The 13865-nt window shown below is 49.3% G+C and overlaps 1 protein-coding gene and 1 long non-coding RNA gene across 18 annotated transcripts in view; one reads left to right on the plus strand and one right to left on the minus strand.

Moving 5' to 3' along the window:
- LOC308569494 (uncharacterized protein) overlaps window positions 1-7376 on the minus strand; it is a 209920-nt gene extending 202544 nt beyond the window's left edge. For 9 of the 15 annotated variants that reach the window (XM_081163437.1, XM_081163436.1, XM_081163443.1 and 6 more), the window contains exon 1: window positions 7139-7376. The gene's annotated coding sequence lies outside the window, so the exon portion shown is untranslated. Of the gene's footprint in view, window positions 1-3995; window positions 4149-7138 lie in introns of those variants that run through there. The other 6 variants (XM_081163442.1, XM_081163439.1, XM_081163440.1 and 3 more) reach the window with 2 other exon arrangements.
- A 142-nt stretch (window positions 7377-7518) lies between these two features.
- The window catches only part of LOC308569768, a 35010-nt gene continuing 28663 nt past the window's right edge, over window positions 7519-13865 (plus strand). For 2 of the 3 annotated variants that reach the window (XR_014000830.1, XR_014000831.1), the window contains exons 1-2: window positions 7533-7640; window positions 8025-8144. This is a non-coding gene — a long non-coding RNA (uncharacterized lncRNA). Of the gene's footprint in view, window positions 7641-8021; window positions 8145-13865 lie in introns of all 3 variants that reach the window. The other variant, XR_014000829.1, reaches the window with a different exon arrangement.

The following is a 13865-nucleotide window of genomic DNA, read 5'->3' on the forward strand; positions in this document are numbered from 1 at the left end:
AATGAAAACAAATAGCTATCCTAGAACATGGGTATACGGCCCAATCGCCTTCTAAATCTGGCCCACGGACGGTCCAGGAATCAGCGTGTTTTTACATGAGTAGAATGTGTGCTTTTATTTAAAATGCATCTCTAGGTTATTTGTGGGGCATAGGAATTCATTCATTCCCCCCCCAAAAAAAATATAGTCAGCCCCCCACAAGGTCTGAGGGATAGTGGACCGGCCCCCTGCGGAAAAAGGTTGCTGACCCCTGTCCTAGAACTCCCACATGCTTGCCATCACCCCCCAAAGCAAAAGTATGTCACTAAAAGTATGTCACTACTACCCTGTTTCTCTGAAAATAAGACAGTGTCTTATATTAATTTTTGCTCCCAAAGATGCGCTAGGTCTTATTTTCAGGGGATGTCTTATTTTTCCATGAAGAAGAATACGGTACACATATTCTGGGGAGGTCTTATTTTGGGGGGATGCTTTATATTACAGCGAGAGGCAAAACTGGAAGTAGGTCTTATTTTCAGGAGATGTCTTACTTTCGGGGAAACAGGGTTGCAAAGTGCTCCAATTCAGGCTAGGCAATCTCCAGACCAGCTCTTCCCCAACTCTGTGCTCTCCACATGTTTTGGACGACAACTCCCATCAAGCTGGGAAAGGCTGCTGCAGCAGAAACAAGGGTGCCTTCATGCCTGGCTCTAGGCCAGACACACGCTATGCCCGATGAAGCACAACTCGAAAGAGTGCACGCCTTAACTACTGGTCCTACACATCTTTTTCTGTGGTATGTAGCAGTTGCCAAGAGAAGTCGCCCAGGAGCAGCAAGCGTTCTGGCTTCATTCTGAAAAACCACCACCATCCATGTGGGAGGCAGCATCCAAATATAAAGAGATTTAAGGAGTAATATCAACTCATCTGTTTAGCAGCAATAATCAGATTCCCAATATGGATTGAATAATTCCTGCCTTTGGTTTGCTGCCAAGGTAAACACAGGAGCAGTGACAGTCCTCCCTGGCTAACCAAAATTTAATTACGGTTGTTTCAAATTGAAGGCACCCATCTGCTTGAATATCAACAGACCAGAGAGATCTATCAAGGCCTCCATTGCATATCTGATGCCATGCAGCTAATTAACCTCTGAAATTAGGGGGTTGTTGCCACCCCGCTCTGTTTATCGGGTTTGGCTGATTGGAGTCGTTTCAAAAGAAGAAGTCCTGAATAGACTTGCTGGGTTGGAACTGGGTGGTGGCAATGGAGGAGGAGGAGGACAGACAGACCGGCAATACAATGACATGAATCGGAAGAGAAGCAAGCGTCCATAAATCACAAACTAAATTAGATCTGGATTCTGCAAGTCATGCGGTATAAATAACACTGGACAATAAAAGCAAAGGCAGGAGCCCAAGACGAATCTGCCAAGGAGTGACAAAAAGAAGCAATAAACAGAACATTCACGAGCCATAATGGCCAGTGTAGACATTTAAAAATGGTTGTAAAATCCTTCAAGCCACCAGCACAAGGCTTGCCAACTGTTTACTAGCAGACAGAATACAAAGGGCCCAAACATACAGTGATAGCAACAGCAGAACAGCAATTGCAACAGGTCCCTTGTAGGTCTACTAATGCCTCGTGTACGCAAACACTTCTGACAATGGCTGGCATGCCATGTGCCACATCAACATAGGCTACAGGTATTTCAAGTTGTTTCTCCGCAGCAGGAGATCCAGGTGTCTTTGAGCCCAGCACTGCATGCCCAGGACAAGCAGGAAACTTTCCAAGGTCTGGAAGAGACTTCTGTTACCCAATATCCTTTTAACTCAGGCTTATGAAGAGCCACTGATCACCTATGGCGAGTCAGAATAGTCTCCAGGTAAACTTTCATAAACAGGAATAGAACCTCTTTTCTTTGCACTCTGAGGCCACGAATGTGCGGCAAGAGATACGTGGGGGCAATCTGATTTTGTACGATCTACAAACCTGCTGCAATCTATTAAGAAGGCAATTTTAACTGGAGATACCAGAAATCAAATCCAGGACCTTCGACAACTTCTGTGCAATACTATGGTTGTGCTGAAGAGGCAGCCCAATGTCTGGCGGGATCATGGGGAGAGGGGATCACACAGGTTGACCAATCCAGCCGGGAGCTGCCCAAGAACGTAAGGAGAGCTTGACACCAGCATATTTTAACTTAAATCAAACCACACCCAGAACCAAAACCACAACTACACCACACATAGCACAAAGGCAGTGCAGGGCAATGAACAGAAAGCTGCAATTGGAGCAACATAACGTGAATGAGACCTCAAAGGTCATCTAGTCAAAACTCTCTGCCAATGCTGGAAATTCATTGCTACAGCATCCCCAATATCGGGTCAAGCATTGAAAACCTCTCATGAAGCACAGCATGGCACCTTCAAAGATGGTCTACTCCACCGTCAAATAACTCATGCAACAGAACGTTCTTTGGTGGAAATCCTTTTTCTTGTAATCTGAACCTGCTGGTCCAGACCCTCTGCTCCAGAGCAGCAGAAAACATATTTTCTCCCGACATGCATGTGACTATGAATATGCACATATTTGAAAATGGTCATCATATCACACCTTAAATCATCCCCACATCTGGGCTAAACAGACCCAACTCTTTCTCGTTTAATTTGCTCTCCAAGCCCTCACCATTTTTGCCGCCCTCTTCTAGACATTCCAGACAGCAGAGTGACTTACTCTTCCTGACCACCTTGTTTCTCTTCCCTGTGAGCACAAGTGGCTTTCAAGACGACAAACTGCATAGCTAATTCAGTAAGAGCCACATACCTGCCCTGCAAAATAAGCTACACCCTGATTTAATAATATCCTTGAATTTCAATCTGCAGACTGATCTGTGACAATCTTCCATGATTCTCTATGTTGCAGAAGCCTTTTTTAGGTCTGCATAGGTCTCTCCCTTTGTTCCTCTTTCACTTACTCTATGTAACTGTCATCTAAATAATCTTTTCTCATTTCCCTTCAACCATATCATGAACTAGTCCCTCTCCCATTGTATTGACATACACTTGAGACATTCTTTTCTTTTTTTTCCCTTAGTGATCAGAGGAGGAATGACTGCTGTGAAGAGTACAGAGAGAAAAAACGCCATGGCACACCTGTAGCAGAAAAAACAGGCGCCTTCCTCTGCCCTAGCTGCATCAAAACATGCCTCTCCTGCATCAGTCTCTACAGCCATCGCAGGCGCTAGAACTCTCCAATGGTTTGACTTTATCCCCAACGGTGCACTCTTCCATTGTCTTCCAAGTCAGACGGATACCAACAACTGAAAAGACAACCACTTGAAGCATGTTTTAACTTGTGGTTAACACTCCTCAAGCCCTTGAGGTGAGACATGCTATGAAATAAATAAATAAAAACAAATAACCAAGATGACTCTATATCCAACACTGATAAAAAATGTGCTTTTAATGCTTCACTGCAGAGAAAATAGAGAGCAAAGGGATGCTTTGCATCCGTGGCCCAGAACAAATTATAAGTCTTTACAAACCTTGCTATAAACAAAGGTTTGTCTGTCTCGGCAAGTTTTGGTGCTTCTCACTCACTACAAACTCTGGCTTTTAAGCAATCCTGCAAAATGGAGAGCTCTGTGTCATGCACGGAGGAGGCAGAGTTGGAAAAGCAATGTAAGCAAGAGGACAGCTGGGGGATAGTGGGGGGAAACCACAAAGCAGAAGAGTTAGAGAGTACGGAAGTTTCAGGGTCCACGACCACAAGTGCTGCAGTGCCTTGAAGACCGTTAAGCCTTGGAGGTACCACAGCTCTCCGCCCTTTCACTGCTTCAGACAAACACAGCTACCCTTCTGGAATTTTAATTTTAAGAGGCTCTCTAGCGAAAAGTGAATGTGGCAATGACAAAGCAGGCAGGCAGGCTTGGTATGCACTTGAAGGCGGGGGGCGGATTCGTTCAGCAAGAGGCCCCTTCCTACCCAAGAACAGCAGGGCCCTATGTCTAAACTTACCCGAGGCAGCGGCGCACTCATACCACACTCATTTAATACTTAAAATATGACAACTGTTCCTTCTAAATCGGTGCGCCCAGCTTGAAGCTAGGCCCGATTTATAAAAATAGCTTGCCGCTCAGATCCCTTGTGCCGATGACTGGGCAGAGTTACTGTATAGGCCGGCCGTGCCTCGGCTGCTGCATCCACGCAGCTCACCACACCCATCCCCTCAAGCAGCGGTTCTGCGATCGCTTATCCTGGCTGCGTTGCTGGATTACAGCACAAAATATCCCCTGATGCAATGCTAGAACCATTCCTGTAAAAGCTGGGAAGGAGACCAGCCAGTCATAGCTGCAGAAAGGCAACAGCAGATGAGGAACCACGTAACCAGGAAGGGGGAGGCGGGGAAGAGGGAGAGAGAGGCAGGCAGAAGTCTCCGATCAGAAGCCAAGATGCAAAGCAGACAAAGGACTTCACTCGAAATCCAGGTCTTTGAGAACTTGCTACACAGTTGAGAAGGGAAGGGAGAAGAAAACCAGGAATTCTTTGCAGCATTCTGCACTACAGAGCTGCCACCCTCCAACGTGGTACTTTTAAATGTTGGAAGAACATGTCCTGGCCAGCATAGTTGTCCTGGCTGGGGGATGATGGGAATTGTAGTCCAAATCATATTGAGGGCACCAGGTTGGGGACAAATGCTCTAGACCTTCAAACTTTATGCCTTTCCCCCGCCCAGTTTTCACTTCCTCTGGGATGACATAACTCAGGCATCTTCCCAAGACAGATGTCCTCCTAATTTAGTCAAGATGTTCCTCCCAACGCCCCTTTCTGCAAGTTTGCTGTCGTTCCTATTAGCATCTATCATTATTGCAGCCCATCCCTGCCTTCCACCACTTAGAAGGCTGTTAATTAGCTGACAGATCAACACCCCCTCTAAACCTTCCTGCTCTGTGAAGTTTTGCAAAATGCCTCCACCTTACAGGACTGCACCCAAAACAAAATAAATGACACTCTGATAGCATGCAAGCCAACATTCTGGTATATGGGAAGATGAAATGCTTGCGGAGTAGCCTAAACTGCAATTCTGAGCACATGCCAAAGAAATTAAGTTGGTATGTTTTGGAGGAGGGACGTGAAAAAGGAAAACACTCGGAAGAGTAAAATGCAAAGTTTCTAGCTATGCCACCAAGAGTTGCACCACACATTTAACGCAGTTAAAATACAAAGTCTGATATCATTTCACTCCAGACTCTCACAGATGACCTGCATTATACACGCTGGGATTCAGGCCCGACGCCCAGGATGAGGGAAAGGGCAAGAGAAAGGACTGGCGAGGTTATCAAGTTTCCAAGAGCTGCTGTCGCTTGGGAGGACGCCGTAAACAGGAATTCCCCCCCACCCCACCTTTTCCCAAAATGCTTGGGTTCTGCAGCAGGGCGGGCTTTTGTTTGTTTGAAAAAATGGGGAAGGTGCATGATGCTCAAGGCCACACACACACACACCGACTGTTACCCACCGTTACTCCCACCCCACATTGGAAATGCTCCCTCTCGCAGCGATCGCTCCCATGCGCGCGCACAAATCCTGGGTACTTTCCAACTAGCACTGCAGACAGTCCACACCCACCCCGAGCGAGAGAGCCAGCCGCCTGCCGGACAACCCCGTCCCCGCGGCGGAGCCCCTAGCCTCTCCACCCACCCACCCTGCTTCCTCCCTTCCCTGCCTCCCAGCACGCGGCGGGGAGTCCCAGGGCACCCACTCTGCGCACCCCGCCCATGCACCCCGCTTTCCTGCGCCCCACCCGCCCGGATCCCCCTCCTCGGGTCTGCCCGCCCATCCCCACCTCCCCACATTCCGGCTCTCCGGGCTGAAGTCCGCCGCCCGCCACGCCGCAGATTCCTGGCAAACCCCTCGCGCCCCGGCGCGCACATGCCCAGCCCTCGCTTTGCTCTCCGGGGCCTGGCAGCTGCAGACCTCAAAGTCAGGGGCCCAGGAAGGGAGGGATGGCGCGCACCCGCCCCCCCCACACACACCCTGACCCAGAAGTGCACCCCCAAAGTTGCAGGGAATTAACTGCCCAGTTGGAAAGGCATTGCATCTGCAAGGAGACCCCCCCCCCAACACCACCGCGCGCGCCCGTCCCTGAAAAAGTGCCCGCCCCCCGGGGGGACACTCCTGGCCACCCCACAACCAAACCCTCCCTGCCTCCCCACCCCACCCAAGGAACCCCCCCCTGTCCTCCTCCTCTCCATGCTCCCCCCTCCTTGAAGGCACCCCAACTTAGCCCCTTCCTGCTTCCCTCTCCAACGCTTTAACCCCTTCCTCCCCACCGCCCCCCACTATTAACCCTTTGCTGCTCCGACCTCTCCCCTCCCCAAATTGCCCCCTCCCTAAGGAAGCACCCCCCACAACTTAACCCCTTCCTTCCTAGTGCGCAGCGCCCCCCTCCAAAGCCCAAGCGCCCCTGCTGTCCCCCCCCCGGGGGGAAACCCTCCCAATTAACCCCTTCCTCCCCACGGCCCCCCACTATTAACCCTTTGCTGCTCCGCCCAAGCCCCGACCTCTCCCTTCCCCAAATTGCCCCCTCCCTAAGGAAACACCCCCCCAACTTAACCCCTTCCATCCTAGTGCGTAGCGCCCCCCTCCAAAGCCCAAGCGCCCCTGCTGCTCCTTCGGGGGGGGAACCCACCCCAATTAACCCCTTCCTCCCCACGGCCCCCCACTATTAACCCTTTGCTGCTCCCCTCCCCAAATTTCCCCCTCCCTAAGGAAACACCCCCCCAACTTAACCCCTTCCATCCTAGTGCGTAGCGCCCCCCTCCAAAGCCCAAGCGCCCCTGCTGCTCCTTCGGGGGGGGAACCCACCCCAATTAACCCCTTCCTCCCCACGGCCCCCCACTATTAACCCTTTGCTGCTCCCCTCCCCAAATTGCCCCCTCCCTAAGGAAACACCCCCCACAACTTAACCCCTTCCATCCTAGTGCGCAGCGCCCCCCTCCAAAATCCAAGCACCCCTGCTGTTCCCCCCCCGGGGGGAAACCCTCCCCAATTAACCCCTTCCTCCCCGCTCCCAAGCCCTGACCCCCTCAAGGAGACCCTCAACCGACTGACCCCCCCCCTCCAGCCAGCCGTGTCCCCCTCCACACACTCTCGCCCCTTACCGAGCCGGGGGTGGGGTGGGGTGGGGTGTCCGCCACCCGGCGAATGCGGTCCCTCCTGCGACTGCCTTCGCCCGCCCGTCCCCTTCAGCGAGCCCGGCCGGGAGGAGGAGGAGGAGGAGGAAGGCAGGAAGAAGGCGGAGCCGTGTGCACGAGCGAGCGAGCGAGCAGGAGCGCGCGCGGGGCCGGGAAGGGAGGAGTGGCGGCCTCGGGCTGGGCGCCGCCTCAGCCGCCTCAGGACTCGCCCCACGCGCCTCCCTAGCTTGCTGGCGGGAAGGCGGGCTCCTCTTGAGTAGTCGGCCAATGGCGGCTCGGCGGCGCCCGCCCCGCGGCCAATGGCGGCGGGAGGGGCGGGGACGGGGCAGGCGCGCGCGGCGGCAAAATGGAAAGGGAGCAAGTTTGGGAGGCGCGCGGGACAGTTGTCGTGAGGGGTGGGGGGAAGGGCGGGGCCGGCGCCTGAGGCGGAGAAGAAATTCGTGTTTTTTAAAAAAAATCTCTCATGTACGTGTATTTCTTTTTCCCCCCAAAAAAATTTATTGGTTTTCACAACATTATAAACAGACAAACAAACATAAATCATAGCCTTATTGAAAATTACACTTATTAACATTGTTAAGCGACTTCCTCGCTTCCCCTTGCTTGAATTTCATTGCATATCCTTTTAACGGGTTTCCAAATCACAGTTCTTATAAAATTTAACTTAAACATTAACATCCTTAGATCTTCGCATTATGAAATTAAACATATAAATTCATCACTTAACATAAATAAAATCCTAAGCCAATTAAGTAGCTGCAAGCTGTTTTCAGTTAATTTAACTTAACATATGTTAAGAAATTCGTGTGTTTTTTAAAAAAAATTCTCTCATGTCTTTCTTTCCTCCAAGGAGCTCAAGGTGGCACGTGTTTCATCTCAACAACAACCACCACCTTGTGAGGTAGGCCAGCCTGAGGAGCAGAGTTGAGTTTCAAGCCTCGTCTACTTTGGAGCAAGGCCCCGACTCCTTCAGGTAATGGTGTAAAGCGAGAATCAGGAGTTTTAAGTGGGAAAAGGGCAAAAGAGTTTGACCTTGCAAATATCCTTTGGGAAACAGCTGGGTGCCTGGAGTGTGAGGCTCTTTCAATCTCTTTTTCCCCCCAAATACCAGTACTTTTTATTGCTTTCTTGTAACAACAACAAATACTCTTACATTCAAAAATTTGTATGTCTTCTTATTTACCCTGCGCCTTATTGCGCCCGGACTTCCTTCCATCCCTTCAACAGTTTTCATATCTCAAATCTTTTCTTACAGTTTCTTATTGACACTCTATCCACATCACAAGATTTACATTAATCCTGCTACAGTTTTTAAATTCTTACAATTACTCCGTATATATTCAACAAATTTACTCCAATCCTTTTCAAACTTTGCTTCTTTTTGGTTCCGAATCTTATAGGTCAACTTCGCCAATTCTATGTATTCAAACATTTTTGTCTGCCACTCCACTGAAGTTGGGATTTCTTGTGATTTCCTCTTTCAATCTCAAGGTCCAGGCTTCTCCCATGTCTACGGCCACCTGCGAGTCATGTGATGTCACAGTTACATCACGTGACTTGCAGGTGGGCAAGTCATTCCTAATAATAATAATAATAATAATAATAAATTTTTATTTGTACCCCGCCTTCCCTGGCTGGAGCCAGGCTCAGGGCGGCTAACATCATAAAACTAACACAGTATACAAAGAACATAAAAACAGGCAATCAGTTAATTAAAATACATCTTAAAATTAGATCCTGCTAAAGGATCTAGCCTTTTTTTGGCCATGCCCCACCTAAGCATCTCTAAAATCCTGATTCTCCCCCCCCTAATTATTATTATTTGAAAAGTGAACTCCTATTCACGTGGAGGAAGCCTAAAAGGCCACTCACTGTTAATGACTCATTCTCAAATTGCCCCCCCCCCTAAAAATCAAATTGCCCCTCTGTGTGTGTGGGGGGGTGCCCCACGTTGGGAACCACGGATCTAGCCTGTGGAGCCAAAAGGGTCTCCAACCCCATCCTGGATCCACCACCTCCCAGACTGAGAGTGGAAGTGGATTTCCTTCTCTACATACGATCTGAGCTTAGGCCTCAGAACCTATTTGCAGTGTTTCGGGCCCCACTGTGCAATAATTTATTTTTTTAAAAATTGGCACTTTTAAGCATATATAGAGTGCCTTGTCTTCAACACTGTAAAGAAGCATAGCTTATCACCATGCCTCTGGAATAAGGGGAAAGCGCTTCCAGACACCTTAGATCAGTGGTGATCCCAAACTTTTTCAGGTTGTCCATAAACTCGTCCTCAGTGCCCCCTACCCTATAAAAAAGAATAATTCAAAACAGCCAGTCAGACAACCTACGAAGGAAGATAATAACACGATAAAATTCGCAATCAATTGTACATTTGTTCAAAATCCAATTGAAATCAAGTTTAATCAATTCAACAAAATGGATGCACTTCATCCAGTGATACCAGCTTTTCAAAGTCCAACAGTCATCTGCACATAGCTGTCAGCTTTTCCCTTTTTTCTTGCGAGGAATCCTATTCGGAATAAGGGAATTTCCCTTTAAAAAAGGGAAACGTTGACAGCTGTGCATCTGCCCCTCCAGATACCCCATTACCTCTTGCAGACACCCCGCACCCCAGGTAATCCCAACACCCATTTGGGAACCACTGCCTTAGGTGGTGTGGCTCGCAGGCAACTCCACCCCCCCCCAAAAAACCTTTTTGAGACATTACACACCATCTGAGGCCCGCAATGATGCAGCAGATGAAGCCAGGGCTAGATTCGGAGCCTGACAAGAGGGACTGTAGCTGGGCAGCCTCGAGTCACCCTTTATAAATACGGCAACAGCTGATTAAATAAGGAACAGGATAGACAGTGCATGCCCTGCCCTGTAGGATATTCTCTGTCCTTTAGCTGGGGCTCTGTTCAGCTGATTTGTATCTGGAGAAGATTAAGGGATTTGCCTTTCCATTAAAGCTATTCTCCTCCTCCGTGAACCAAACGGGGGAGAGAAAGACAACGGAGCGAGTGCTTGTTTGTTTGTACCCTGAAACCAGCGGGCACAGTTGGTCCTTCCCTGCCACCCTGCTTGTCACGATTCCAGGAAACACATCAGAAACACCTGGCCAGTTTCCCTCTCAGTTCCAGATCTGCCACTTGGCTACCATGTTGGGCGCCCTGGAGGCAAATGATGTTCAGGGCCTACTTTCTAAGATCAAGTACCAGGGCACTTTTGTTTGAAATTATGTAAATATCGTCAGGTTTTAAGCCGACTTGAGTGTTGTTTTAATTATGGAAAGGCGGCATACAAATTCAGTGGTACCTCAGGTTAAGTACTTAATTCGTTCCGGAGGTCCGTTCTTAACCTGAAACTGTTCTTAACCTGAAGCACCACTTTAGCTAATGGGGCCTCCTGCTGCCGCTGCGCCACCGGAGCACGATTTCTGTTCTCATCCTGAAGCAAAGTTCTTAACCCAAGGTACTATTCCTGGGTTAGTGGAGTCTGTAACCTGAAGCGTATGTAACCTGAGGTACCACTGTATGATGATGATGATGATGATAATAATGACCCTTGCTCTGTGCTGGATCCAGAGCTATGACTAATGGAGAATCAAGCTCTGTAGGGGTGTTAATGCTGTGAGCCCCCCCACCCCATCTTATGATCCAAGTGTGAAAAAAGGTAAAGGGACCCCTGACCATTATTAGGTCCAGTCGTGGCTGACTCTGGGGTTGCGGCGCTCATCTCGCTTTACTGGCTGAGGGAGCCGGTGTACATCTTCCAGGTCATGTGGCCAGCAGGACTAAGCCGCTTCTGGCAAACCAGAGCAGCGCACGGAAACGCCGTTTACCTTCCCGCTGGAGTGGTACCTATTTATCTACTTGCACCTGGACGTGCTTTCGAACTGCTAGGTTGGCAGGAGCTGGGACCGAACAACAGGAGCTCACCCCGTCATGGGGATTCGAACCGCCAACCTTCTGATTGGTAAATCCTAGGCTCTGTGGTTTAACCCACAGCGCCACCCGCGTCCCTTGATCCAGGCGTATATATGCATAAATAAAACCATATATCCTAAGGGCACAACAGTCTCCACTGACCTTCATTCCAAGGAAACCAAACCCTGGGTAAATGCCTGGAACCCCTTAACCCTCTCACAACTCAGACACTGAGGTGGTGTGTAACAATAGTAAGCAATTTATACATGCTTTTAAATAATAATAAAAATTTGGGTTAGGTGGACAAATGCTGATATAAGGCTACCTCCTATATTCCCTCAGCAGGACTGGGCTGGCGGAAACGTTTTTAAAGCATGTGTCAGGAAATGTTGGCCATTCGTCACCACCCAGGGCAAGCTTCCCTGAAAGGCACCTTACCCAATCACACGCACCAGACAAAAGCGATATTTCCCCCGGTCTTCACAGTCACAGACCTCAAGGATCTCTCAGCACACACACGTCCCAAGCAGGCTCCAGTCGGCAGATCCAAGTAGCCACCCTTCGCATTTCTCACCAGGCCACTCCATGCCCATCACCCAAGGGCATTGTGGGAAATTACAGCAGTGGCCTCCCAGTGCTGGGCAGCTGGGGGAAGTGTGGGATGAGATCAGCAGGTGATGCTGTCAGGGCTCCCTGTCCTGTAAGCGGCAAGTGTGGCTGAGGGTATTTTGTCAATTCAGACTGAGATTAGACTCTAAAGCAGGGATGGAGAGATCATCCCTGGCCATTGGTAGCCATAACAGCAAGAGACGGTGAGAGTTGTAGGCTTATAACAATATCTGGAGGGCCTCAAGCTCTCCACTCCTGTTTTTTTTTAGCCTCCCTGGAGGAGAAGCCTCAGCTAGCTTCCATCTCTTGCACTTCCAGAGCAGCAGCATTGTCCTAAGCAGGCTTCCTCAACCTCAGCCTTCCAAATGTTTTTTAAGACTACAATTCCCATCATCCCTGACCACTGGTCCTGCTAGCTAGGGATCATGGGAGTTGTAGGCCAAAAACATCTGGAGGGCCGAGGTTGAGGAAGCCTGGTCCTAAGCCTGTTTTCTCCCTAGAGTAGTTGTTGTTGTTTAGTCGTTTAGTCGTGTCCGACTCTTCGTGACCCCCCTGGACCAGAGCACGCCAGGCACTCCTGTCTTCCACTGCCTCCTGCAGTTTGGTCCAACTCATGCTGGTACCTTCGAGAACACTGTCCCACCACCTCGTCCTCTGTCACCCCCTTCTCCTTGTGCCCTCCATCTTTCCCAACATCAGGGTTTTTTCCAGGGAGTCTTCTCCTCTCATGAGGTGGCCAAAGTCTTGGAGCCTCAGCTTCAGGATCTGTCCTTCCAGTGAGCACTCAGGGCTGATTTCCTTCAGAATGGAGATGTCTGATCTTCTTGCAGTCCATGGGACTCTCAAGAGTCTCCTCCAGCACCATAATTCAAAAGCATCAATTCTTCGCGATCAGCCTTCTTTATGGTCCAGCTCTCACTTCCAAACATCACTACTGGGAAAACCATAGCTTTAACTCCCCAACTTGCTGCCCTCCAGCTGTTTAGGATGGCCATCAATCTCAGCCGCTGGCTGGGGTTGATGGGAGTTGTAGTCCAACACTGCTGGAAAGCACCAGGTTGGGAGAGGCTGCTTCAGTAAATGAGCTCAGAACCGCAGCACTAACCTACCTGTAGCTGAGTGTCCTGTGCAGTCCTTTGACATAACATTTCCCAATTCGGCCATCAAACTAACAGGGAATAAAGGAAGCTGCTGTATGGTCCGTGAAGGCACCAAGGCCCTTTGCACCCTAGCAGTGTCCTCTTCAGTCACATGCAGAGTCTGGGCATCTGGAAGGTAATGTTAGTCTGCATTCAAGGAACAGGCCCTTTCAACATGCGTTTCAGCAGGCACCAAAGCCACATCCCCTGGGCAGCGGCACAGTATTCTCAGAGAGACATTTCCCTGCTTTCTGCTTCCCTCCTCCCTGCTCTTAGGCCCCATTGAGATGCTTTGCAGCTGATGCTCTCCATAAACCTGATACCGTGACTCAGCTCCTGAGCTCCCTCCCTTGATGAGCAGGCTAGTCGTGCCAAGATCCGGTAGGGAGAGACAATACCAATCACTCGCTGCCCCTTCTTGGAAGCAGCTCAAAACCTGCTATGATAATCTGGTTCTGCAGCGACTGCGAAGGGCCAAAAGGCATCTTGCAGAGCGAGGGCCGAAAGAAGCCACCCAGGAGAGAGAGGATGCTGCAAAACCACAGCTGGTCTCTGGTGAACGAGAGGAGGAAGTGCGAGAAAATGCTCAAGCAGCTTCAGAGTCGCTTTGTGGTTCTGGCTGAACAGGAATCGGAGCAATTTTTGTTCTGTTTGAAAATTAAAACCAATAGGGCAGTTAGATAATTGTAGACTCTGGTCTAGGGATGGGCAAATATCTCAGTGCGGGTTTCTCTTAGTTTCTCATTTATCTAATCTTTACGTTCAGTTCTTTACATTTCCACAATATTTTTAAAAAATTATGATGAAAACTCATTTGAGCTTTTGTGCCATTTTCTCCTAATAAACAGTTTTGTATGCGATGAGGCGTAAGACACACACTTCTGAAAGGCAAGTCCCCCTACTAGAATGCATTTTGGGTGTTATTTCCACTTTTCAAGCATTTATATGCACAATTCAGTGTATAAATTTTTCAAACAGATGACTTAGCTAGAGAACTGCATTGCAAAATTCAGATCAGTGCAA

The sequence above is a fragment of the Podarcis bocagei genome, assembly GCF_964188305.1.
Source record: "Podarcis bocagei genome assembly, chromosome: 12".
In the NCBI taxonomy this organism is placed as follows: Eukaryota; Metazoa; Chordata; class Lepidosauria; order Squamata; family Lacertidae; genus Podarcis; species Podarcis bocagei.